Consider the following 11,703-nt stretch of genomic DNA (forward strand, 5'->3'; position numbering starts at 1 on the left):
TGACCCTGCTTTGCCGGCCGTGAATGGACACCTGACTTGAGATGAGGTAATCAGATTGGAGTTGGGATTCAGAGATGATTGACTCTGCCTTTTATCTTGAATACGGGTTATGGAAACTGATGAGTGGAAGCTGCCATCATGGCAAATTATTCTCTTCCACATGCCAGGAGAAGCAGAGAAAGTAGACATTTAAAGAGAAGAAGGGAACTGATGTGCAAAGTAAAGGATAGTGGGAAAAAATGATCTGGCCAGAGAGAGAGAGACAGAGTGAGAGATTGGAAAAGAAAGGGAGGGAGGGAGAGAGAGTGAGAGAGAGGGAAGAAATAATAGTTTCTGGTAGTTTTCCAATTCCTGGTTCTCGGCTCTCATGAGGTCCACTCCTGTCCTTGGGTCCTGTGAGACACTTTGGATCTTGATATAAAGTTCTCCCAACTATTTTGCTTTTACCTAAGCCAGCTTGAATGAGTTTCTGTTATTGATGAACATAAGAGCATTTACTAAGACTACTAGAACCTACTTCTCCATCTTGTTTTGAGCCCCCAAACAGAAGAATAAACCTTGATTCTTTCTGAATTAATAAAACAGTTATAGACATTTAGATCTGGAACCATCTAATCCAAACGATTCCTTTTATAGATGAAACACTGGTGTCCAGGGAAGTGAAATAAGCTGCCCCGGATCACGCCGTTAGGAGGGAGCAGAGCCGGAACTACAACTGAGATCTTTTTTTGATTATTATTGAGGTCATAATAGTTGACAGCATTGTGAAATTTCAGTTGTACATTATTATTTGTCCGTCACCCTGTAAGTGCTCCCGTTCACCTTTGTGCCCACTCCCCAACCCCCTTCCCCTTGGTAACCACTGAACTGTTCTCTTTGTCCGTGTGTTTATCTTCCACATGTGAGTGAAATCATATAGTGTAAAACTGAGGTCTTTTGAATGCCACTCTGGTGTCCTTTCCGCTAAACAAGGCTGCCTTTTCGTGAAAACGGTTAGCATCACGCTTGGTGCAAAGAACACCTGCTCCCTGTTCTAAATGATGTGGTAGGTCTGGCGAAGAAGGAGCCCCACCTCCTCAGACACAGGAGTGAGCGGGCGGTCCAGGCCGAGCATTTGAAGTATCCTAGACTTTTGGAGTGGAGGGTCCAAGGATGGGTTTCTGCTCCACGTAGAGCTCCTTAAGGACTTTTTAGGGAGAACGATCAGATACTTAGAGAAAAAGAGACGATATGAATCTCATTCTCTGAGCTCTGAGCCACTGAGGATCATGTGAGCTTAGAGCTGCTGGGGTTGTCCTTCCAGCATGAGAAGATAGACTGCTGAAGAACAGGGCCAGCTCAGAAGAAAACAGAACCAGGAGATGGAGAGAGACAGACGCCCAAAGACTTGATTGGAGCACCTGAGTCGCCAACGCCGAAGTTACTCAACTCCCGAACTTCTCAGCCACCTGCCCCCGTGCAGTTCCTTTTGGCCCGAGCTGGTTTGAGTTGGCTTTCTAGTCTGTGCAACCAAGTAAGGTGGAATACCAAAACGTTGATTACTGACCATAATTTAGTTTTATATACTTTTGCTTCTTATTTTTATATGCTACAGCGAAGATATATCTTTGGGTCGTTATAAATCAAGTTAATTATTGTGGTTAAAAGTTTAATTAATATGAGTTATTGAGCCTACATTAGGTGCCATAGTGACAAAGAAATACAACTGTATTTGTGCTTTTGTTTTCCAGGGGAAAAGAGTAAATTTCTCTCAAGGCAGTAGTTCTTGGACTTTTTTTGTTTGTTAGTTTCTGGACCCCTTTTACACTCTTTTGATTTATTGAGGGCCTGAAAGAGCTTTTGTCTATGTGAATTATAACTACCAATATTTACTGTATTAAAAGTAAAGAAACTGAGAAATTTTTACAATATGTATTGATTCATTTGACAATAGCAATGATGAATGCATTGCATGCTAACATAAGTAAAATCTTAGTATTATTATAAAATTAGTTTTGACCTTGCAAACCCCCTAAGATCTGTTCTAAAGGAAAATGGCAGTTTGTTTCAGAATAGGAAAAAGCTTAACGGAGGACAAAACTTGGAAAGTGAATTTTATTTGCCTTAGTTCATAATACTTGAGTCTGAAAAGGAGCTCTGTGCTGTGTTAAAATCTTAGGAAAGTTTGCCCAATTTTGGTAGGCTTGTTGCCTTGGTTTACTGAGTAATGCCTTGGCCTACAATGTAAAAGGTTACTTGCTGTGTAATCTGCCTGGATAGCAAAGATCTTGGGTCTTACCACAATAATTTCCTGTGCTTTATGTTGACTTTACTATATCCTTGATTATTTAAGGAAGAAAAAGAACAAAGGTTATTTGATTGTGAAAGAGCCAAGGTTCTTTTTAATCCTGTTACCATCTCTGTTCATTTTAAATGCTTTATTATGACTCTAATTACATAGGTAATTAATTATCGTTTCTGAGGCATCCATGGTCCTATCTTAAGTATCCAAATATCTTCAGACAAGCTTTTTATTTTCAACCTCCCCAAAATTAGATCTTAAATTTCTGAAAAAGTAAAATAAAATCAGGATTTGGGGGGGGGGGCATTCTTTAATCATAATTTTTTTAATTTTTAATTTTTTTTTAAAGATTGGCACCTGAGCTAACAACTGTTGCCAATCTTCCTTTTTTATTTTTTTCTGGTTTTTCTCCTCAAATCCCCCCAGTACATAGTCATATATTTCAGTTGTGGGTCTTTCTAGTTGTGGCATGTGGGACGCCGCCTCAGTGTGGCCTGACAAGCGGTGTCATGTCCGTGCCCAGGATCCGAACCAGCGAACCCTGGGCTGCCGAAGTGGAGCGCACAAACTTAACCACTCGGCCACAGGGCTGGCCCCAAATTTTTACATCTTTTTATTGCGGTAAAACATATGTAACATTAAATGTACTATTTTAACCATTTTTCAGTGTACAGAAAATCAAGATATCTTTTACGCCTAAAACTATCTTGAGATTCCTTAGAGGGCCCCTGGAAATCATAAAGACTTGTTCTTTCACCTTATAAAAAGAGAGGTGCTAGGTTTGTTGGTGTGGTACTATTGTAGGAGTCTCCTGAGAATGCCTGTCAAATCAGAAGAGGAGCTCAGCTTTCCCTGGGTTAAATTTATATGGATAAAATATTGTAAATATAAATATTTCAGGAATGGGATGCTTTGTCAGAGGTCTCTGGAAACTTGTCAATGTCCTGTCCATGATCTGTATTTTTACCCTCAAGGAAAATACTGATCAAAATTCTCGTGAAATAGCTGTGTTGTGCTTTCCTGTATTTATCAGAATCCTGCAACCCTTTGCCTGGACAGCAGCAGTATAGTGTTCTCAACCATAATTTCAGTTATTATTTAACTGGTTACTCTGGCCTGGCCATAGTCTTATTTCTTTGATTTGAATCTAGTATCTTCTAGGTCAGTGGTTTTTCTAGGTCAGTGGTTTTCAAATTGGGATGCACATTAGACTCACCTATGGAGTTTTATAAAAACACAGCTGTCTAGGCCCTACTCCTGAATCTCTTTACTTGATAATCTTAGTATATTCTTGGTATATTATGTTTCATGATCATTATGTTATATCTCAAGATTTTCTTTCTCTATAAAAATTATGTTTCTCTATCTTTATGAATCCTATTTCTTTGAATATAAGCGTAATCATTATTCTTAGGGACAGTTTTTCTATTTATTCCTTTTTTGTTTTGCAGAGAAAGATTTGCCCTGAGCTACATCTGTTGCCAATCTTCTTCTTCTTCTTTTTCCCTCCCCAAAGCCCCAGTGCATGGCTGTACACCCTAGTTGTAAGTCCTTCTAGTTCTTCTATGTGAGCCGCCACCACAGCGTAGCTACGGACAGACGGGTGGTGTGCTTCCCTGCCCGGGAAACAAACCCAGGCCTCCAAAGCAGTGAGAGTGCCGAACTTTAACCACTAGACCATCAGGGCTGGCTCTATTTATCCCTTTTATGGAGTGGCTTTATTACCTTTCTTTGGCATGCTATAGGAACAACCACATTTCCTTGTTGGTTTCGTTGTTAATAGGCACCCTCATCAGACCTTTCACGTTCGAGGGTTACCAGTTATGAAGTAACCATAGCCGTCCTAAGTCTCTGCCATCTACAGATAGTTTTTGTTTTACTCTGATGCTTTCCTGCAGGCTCTGCTGTAAGCCACAGCCAGGTTTTGTCTCAACCAAGAAGGATGGTCTCAGGGCCTTTTCTCTGTACAGAAAAGGACTGTACCAGTTACTTCAAACCATCCACACTTCAAAACTTAGCCTCTAGAGTACCGGCTTCTGAGCTGGCATCTCTTAGACAACTTTCAGACCATATGGGTGGACTGAGTCAAGATCTCCAGGACTGTCTTTACTCAAGAAGACTGCTAACCCAAGACCCACGTAATTAGAATTGATTACACAATCTGAATGAACTGACAAGGGGAATTTCACTGTGGTGGTTTCTTTAGACTGTTGTTGATTTTGTTTCAGTGTTCTATATTCTGATTGTATAAATAAACCTTTTTCTTTCTTCTTAAGTTATATCTGTAACCTATAAAATTTAGGCTCTGCTTTTGTAAACTGAAATAAAATATTTTAAAATTATATTTGATCCTCACCCACCACACAGAATTCAGAAACTCTTACTGAGTCTCCTTGCTTTTCATGGCAATATAGTTATTTGCAAAGGTTTCATAAGAATCTGCTCTCCTCCTTACCAGGATACAAGTGGATGAATCGATTGTACAGCCAGGGCCTGGTCTGAAGTGCCATATTTGAGAACGGTGCTTAATTCATCAGATATGACCAGCCACTTTGAGAGAGCTAAGGTTGACTGTACTTAAGGAGCCCATGCTTACTAAGCCCTCCTAGGAAAACTGGCTGGTGTCAGGCTTATAGGATCCCAGCCTTACAGGAAGTGAGGGAGGTTACTTCCTGGCAAAGCAGGAACCTTCAGAAATTTTGAGGACTTTAAGAAGAAAGAAGGGGCGGGCCCCATGGCTGAGTGGTTAAGTTCACGTGCTCCACTTTGGTGGCCCAGGGTTTCATCAGTTTGGATCCTGGGCGTGGACATGGCACCACTCATCAGGCCACACTGAGGCGGTGTCCCACATAGCACAACCAGAGGCACTCACAACTAGAATATACAACTATGTACTGGGGGGCTTTGAGGAAAAGAATAAAAAAAAAAGATTGGCAACAGTTGTTAGCTCCGGTGCCAATCTTTACCAAAAAAAAAAAAAAAACGAACAAAGAAACTCACCCAAATTTATAGATACCATAGGTAAAATTTGATGGCAAAAGTTTCCTAGCCACAGGAGAGCAAATCTTTTACGAGATCATTCTGGGATTCCTTATGAAGACTTGTAGACAGAAATTAATTTTGTAGTTGATCAAGTTACAGTATGGACCTGGATTTTGCAAATCAAACTTAAGAATAATGTTTTCTTTGAGGTTGTTATGATCACAAAAGGAGAGGGGAGAGCAGGGACAATTGTGAAAAACTTTGACATGAAAGACCAAAAGGTTATTTGGTGTCTTCAATGGAAAATGAAGCCGTTTGAGAGCACACCCTTCAGAGTTTTCTGACTATAGAGTTTGTGATTTTCATTGTCTTTGAGCTGTTTTATAGAAACCTGATAGTAATGCAAATAATTCTTGCCCTTAGAAATAAAAATTGTGTCCAGTAAAATGCAATTGATTATCACTCTGTGGATATGAACCAATTTTGTATCTATTTGTGCATTCATTCCTGATTCAGCTATAAAAAGGGTATAAAAAACTTCGCATTCTCCTTTATAGCATCTTACTGGTTCCCTCATTAATTAAAGAGTTAAATAAAATCTTTGGTGTTTCATTTTCTATTTATATAAGTGTCATGATTTTACCTTTTAAAAAAATGATCATTTAACACATATTTGGCTTTTTATATTTTCATGCTCCTTTGCTCTCATGCGTCCTTGGTTACACCTTAGGTGTGTTTCTTGTCAACGGTGTACAGGTGAGTTTTCTTTGATTTTTTCTGACTATTTCTCATCTGTGGGTTAAAAATCCATTCGCATTGATGATGAGCACACTCACGCTGGAATTATGTACTCCATCTTATTTTGTGCATTTTCTTTATAATGATTTTTCTTGGCTTGTTTTTATCCCTTTCCTGCTATCTATTGGATTGATGGACTTTTCCTTGTTCCCCATTTTCCTTTCTTTCTACTTATTTGGAAATTTCTCATTCTGTTTCTAACATATAATGGTTATCCTTGTGGCAGAGCCTGCTAGATGCCTCTGCAATAGCCATTCTCCTATTTTTCCATAGCAAGAAAACTCTGGGAAATACAACTTGCTGAAAAACTACACTTCCAAATTTCTCTCACAGATAGAAGGGAAACATCATGTTAGGAGTTGGTTGGGACTTCTGGGAAGGTTTATGAGAAGAGTAATGACAGTTCGCTTGTGTTCCTTTGTCCTTCCCTCCTTTATCCTGCTTGGAATATGGGTGTGATAGCTGGAACTCCAGAAACCATCATGCCCCAGGAGGCAACTTTAAGGATGGAAGCCACAGCTTAAGGACAGTAGGGCGGAAAGAAGATCCCGAGCCCTAATGACCACAGAGTGGCCAAGTCTGCCCTGAACTGCCCACCTCCAGATTTCATTCATGTAAAACAGAGATCAGATTTGATCTTGTTCAAGTCACTCAGTCAAGATTTTTATTATTAGCTGAGTGCAATTTCTCACTGATACACCTTAAATTTTTCAACACGCATACTTGATTTAACAAAATCTAAAATTAGTCAATACGTCTACACACATTACAGACCAAGGACCCTACGAGTAGAATCTTGCATATAGAGTCAAATTTCTCACATTTTGTGTAACTCCATGCTGATTCTTTGCACACACGCTCACATCTTTATTTTCTCAAATTCTTACGAGTTCGCAAGGTATGTACCCTTATTTCGTTTTTACAGATGAGGAAACTGGGGTTCCCAGGGGTTAGGTAACCTATCCAAGGCCACACAATTAATGGCAAAGTCATGATTTGAGGTCTTTCTACCACCCAAACCTCTCCACTGCGTCACAAATCTGAACTGCACTCTTTCCACTAGTTGCTTCCCCGGCGTTGCAGCAGAGGACACTTACACTGTCCGTCCAGGGCAAGGCTGCGTCAAAGCACACTGTGCTGCCATCCAGATCGTCGAATGTGATTAAATGTACATATCATAAGAGATCAGTCTGCCAATAAAATGACAGCAGCTTCTGGCTTTGCAAATGACCTAGATCCAGCCTCTTCCCAGAGGAAATCCACATCCTCGTAGGAGATCTGGAGTGATACTCTTGGGATGCCTATCTAGAGGATGAGCTCCTATAACTCGGTCCTAATAAGCCTCAGCAGACAAATAAAATAGAGTCAGAACTATAACCATGATCAGAAAGGGAAAAGAGGAAAATGTTAAAACAAATGTTTTGCCGCCCCCCCCACCACCCCCACCCCCAAAGTCTGTGTTTCTCTCTCAGCACCACCAACGAGAGATTGCTGGAAAGGAAGTTTTGTGTGTTGTCCTGAAGGAAGGCAGTGAAAATGTTTAGAAATAGGGAGCAGGAGAAACTACGTTAGTTGAAAGTCAGGGCAAGGAGGGGAATGACTGAGCTACATAGATACCGAAGTGTTTAAATGAATAAAAAAAAGAAATTAACAAATCAAACCAAATCAAATTACTTCTGTTTCTTTGATATATATATAAAAGTAAAATGTTTACCAGGTGAATTTGATCAGATAGACATGTTTTGAAGGCAAATGCAGCCAAATTATGTAACCCAGAGCTTCCTCAAATTCTAGATGTAAGCCTTTTGGAGGGATGACAAAAAAGAAACGATATTGTAAAAACTAAGATTGACAGACTCAGAAACAAAACTCAGGAAGAATTTTTCTGGCCAGAGGGCAGGAATGTTGAAATAAATCCTTCTCCTGGGCTTTATGGAGTGTTTGGGTCACAATCACTCATTTATGGAGATTTTAAATGTTTGCTTATCTTCCAAATTAACTTTTTTTCGAACTCTAGTTGTAAAGAAACATAAAGTTGGCATAAGCTTAACTCCCACGTCTACCTTCTATATATCCTCCCCGTCCTGCTGCCCAGTGGGTGTACTGAGTATACTGGGAAGGCGAGGGGTAGCTTTCATCCCTCTCATGTTGCCCTCCTGGGTGTTGCTTCTCCCCGTCCCAGGTCCTTTCACCTGTCCCATCACTGCTGTGACAAATCACACACTTCTCTACGGAACCTCACCTCCTAGAACTTGGGGTCTACAATCCCTCTTGATACAATGTGACTACCTTGGGCTCAAAGTGTGAATGTGGAACCAGCCACACTTCCCTTTCTGCCTAATTCCTGATACCACATAACCACCAGGCTGTGTAGATGGAGCAGATTTACCAGAGGGTAGAGCTAATTAAATGGCTTTACAATGCGGGGGAACCTAAAAGGTAAAATTACATGTTAAAATTACACTAGAATAAAAGCCACGGAGGACCTGGGAACAGGTGTGGGTGGAAGAGTCGGCTCGCGCAGAAGAATCTGGGGTAGGCTTTGCAATTCCACATGGGGCTCCGGAGATGTCCCCACCAGCGCGGGATTTGAACAGGCCTCCTCTTCTTACCAACACACATCTCCCAAAGACAAACAGTGGTTCAGAGAGAGCGTGAAGTCTAAATTCATACGGGGGAAGAGAAACATTTCTCTAAATGTAATGAAGACTGCACAACTCTCTGCCCACCAATGGGGATATGTTTTAATTTTCCTTCTATTGCCAAACAATGGCCAAAGGCAAAGCATGAAAAAGAGTTCAGGAGGCCCCAAGGTTCCTTCACCCTCAGGCCACACAAAAGACCTGGCAGGAGTTCCAGAATGACCGCTGTCCTGTCCCTGGGACAGGATGCCTCCAGGATTCTGTCCAAACGAGAGGAAGGCTGAGAGATTTATCACCTTCCTGTCTAAGCGACTGACTTTTCCAGTTGCGTGAAGGAAACCAAGGTTCAAGCAACTTCTGTAGCTGCACTTTCCAGGACTCATTTCCACTGCTTTATGTGCACACTCTTTCCATCACTTAATAAAAGTGACTGAAGCAGAGCTAGTGCAAGACTTTTCTCTCTAAATCTGTGGTTCTCAAATGGGGGCGATTTTGCCCTCCAGGAAACATTTGGCAATGTCTGGAGACATTTTTGGTTGTCACAACAGTGGGGGGACTGGAGAGAGATGCTACGGGCATCCAGTAGGTAGATGCAGGGATGTTGCTGAACACCCTACAGTACACAAGACGACTCCCCACAAGAGAGAATTATCCAGCTCCAAGTACCAGCAGGGCGGCTATGGAGAAACCCTGCTCTAAATGCTTGGAAAAAATGAGATTTCTCTTCCTCCGTGACCAGCACTCACCAGTACTCCTGGCACTCCTGAATTTTACTTTAAAATTCATCAGCTGATCACCCTCCAAATCATCCCCAAGAAGCAGATGAAGAGTAATAATGGCATTTACTGAGTTCTCACTATGTGCCAGGTTCTGGGATGAGGACTTTACATACTTATCTCACTATTTTCCCCATTTTCAGAAGAGAAAACTGAAGCTCAGGGCAATTAAGTAAGTTGCAGGTGTACAGAAAACTTAAAATCAGGGGCCGACCCGTGGCCAAGTGGTTAAATTTGCATGTTCCGCTTCGGCAGCCTGGGGTCTGCCAGTTGGGATCCAGGGTGGGGACCTACACACTGCTCATCAGGCCATGCTGTGGCAACATCCCACATAGAAGAACTAGAATGACCTACAACTAGGATATACAACTATGCACTGGAGCTTTTGGGACGAGAAAAAAAAGGAAGATTGGCAATGGATGTTAGCTCAGGGCCAGTCTTCCTCATCAAAAAAAGCATTAAAAAACGCAAACCAAAACAAAACCGTACCTTTAAAATCACAGAGGTGGGAATCAACCCAGAACTCCAAAGTTTCTGCTCTTGAACTCAATGCCTCTCTAAGGAAACTAATAGTATCCATTCAATTCACCGAGCAATTGCTTTATACCCAGAATTCTATTTTTCATGATGAGAATTTTTCAACTTCTGACAAAAACTGTTCGTTAAATAAATATAACTTTGTAATTATGGTCATCCATCACTTGGAGCACACGATGGATTCTAAAACACATGTGTTTTTAAAACTCCCTCCCTCCCAAAAAGAATAAAACCTATGTATTTTATATATTTTAGTCTCAAATTTTAAAAATCTCTTCATTTTGGGAACTTCAAGACTGATGCATATCATGTCTTAAATGGCAGAACCAGGTAAAATTGCAAAGAAGTTTGTTCTGTCTTGAGGTCCCATACTAAAAAAAAAACAAAGAAAGAAAGAAGAAAGCAACATCTTGTAACATTTACAGCAACATATTGAATTTTTTTCTTCACGTGCCTGTCTCCTCCATTGTCCTGTGTATTAGTTTTCCACTGTTGCATGGAAAATTAAAACAAACTTAGCAACTTAAGACAACACTCATTTACTAGCTCAGAGTTCTGCAAGTCAGAAGTTCCAGCACAGCCGAGGCAGAACTGAGTTCTTTCCTCAGGGTCTCCCAAGGCTGAAATGATGGGATCAGTCAGGCTGAGTTCTGGTCTAGAGGCTCCGTGGAAAACCTGCTTTCAAGCTCATTCAGGTCTGGCAGAATTCAGTTCCTTGCAATTGTAAGACTGAAATCTCATTTCCTTGCTTGCTGTTGGGCAGGGGTTGCGCTCAGCTTCTAGACTCCACTCGACGGTCTTCCAGGTGGCCCCCTCCATCTCCAAAGCCATCAATGGACAATCTCCCTGATGATAAATCTACCTCATGCTTTGAATCTCTCCCCAGAAAGAGCCCAATCCCTTTTACAGGCTCACCTAATTAGGTCAGGCCCACCAAGGACAACCTCTCTATTTTAAGGTCAATTGACTTGAGACACCTGCAAAATCTCTCACAGCACTTAGATTAGTTTGCTTGAATAATTGGGAGAAGGTGTGTGTGTACCAGGCCAGCAGGGGTCTTGGGAGGTCATCTTAGAAGCTTGCCTGGTTTCCACTCTGTAAATTCCTTGATGGCAAAAACTGGGCCTTGTACAGCATTGTCTGGTACCCAAAAGATGCTCTATAAATGTTCACTGAACTGAATTGTTTTAAAGGAACTGGAAACTTATAAAGTCAGGAAATTGTCACACTGGAGCATTAATTTCCAGGTAAGGACAACTCCCATGAGGAAAAAGATCAGATAAGATGCAATGCCCAGGATGCCTTTGATCTGATCACTATCCTGACCTCTTCCTCTACCAAAAGATTAAGTGGAGTTTCTACTTTCACTATGGGAACGAAGCTTTGATTTTTAAGAGAAGGGAAAAAGAATTCCTCTCCCAGAAATGTGCAAGAGAAACAACTTTCCGTTTATTCTATTCTGTTGAGTGAAGAGTATGTTCAGTGGGTTCATGGCGTCATGAGCTTCCCTTGACTAGTCAGCTAGCTCTTTGAGGGTGGAACCACATATTATTCATAATTATGTCCCTAGGGCTAGCACCGTGCCTGGTTCAGAAGACAACTTGAAAGATAAAGGTTGACTGAATGTTTGTAGAATGAATGCTATTTAACGTGTCTCTGCTAGTAGTCATTCAATTCCTGTGGGCGA

This window comes from Equus quagga, chromosome 8 (assembly GCF_021613505.1).
Source record: "Equus quagga isolate Etosha38 chromosome 8, UCLA_HA_Equagga_1.0, whole genome shotgun sequence".
Classification (NCBI taxonomy): domain Eukaryota; kingdom Metazoa; phylum Chordata; class Mammalia; order Perissodactyla; family Equidae; genus Equus; species Equus quagga.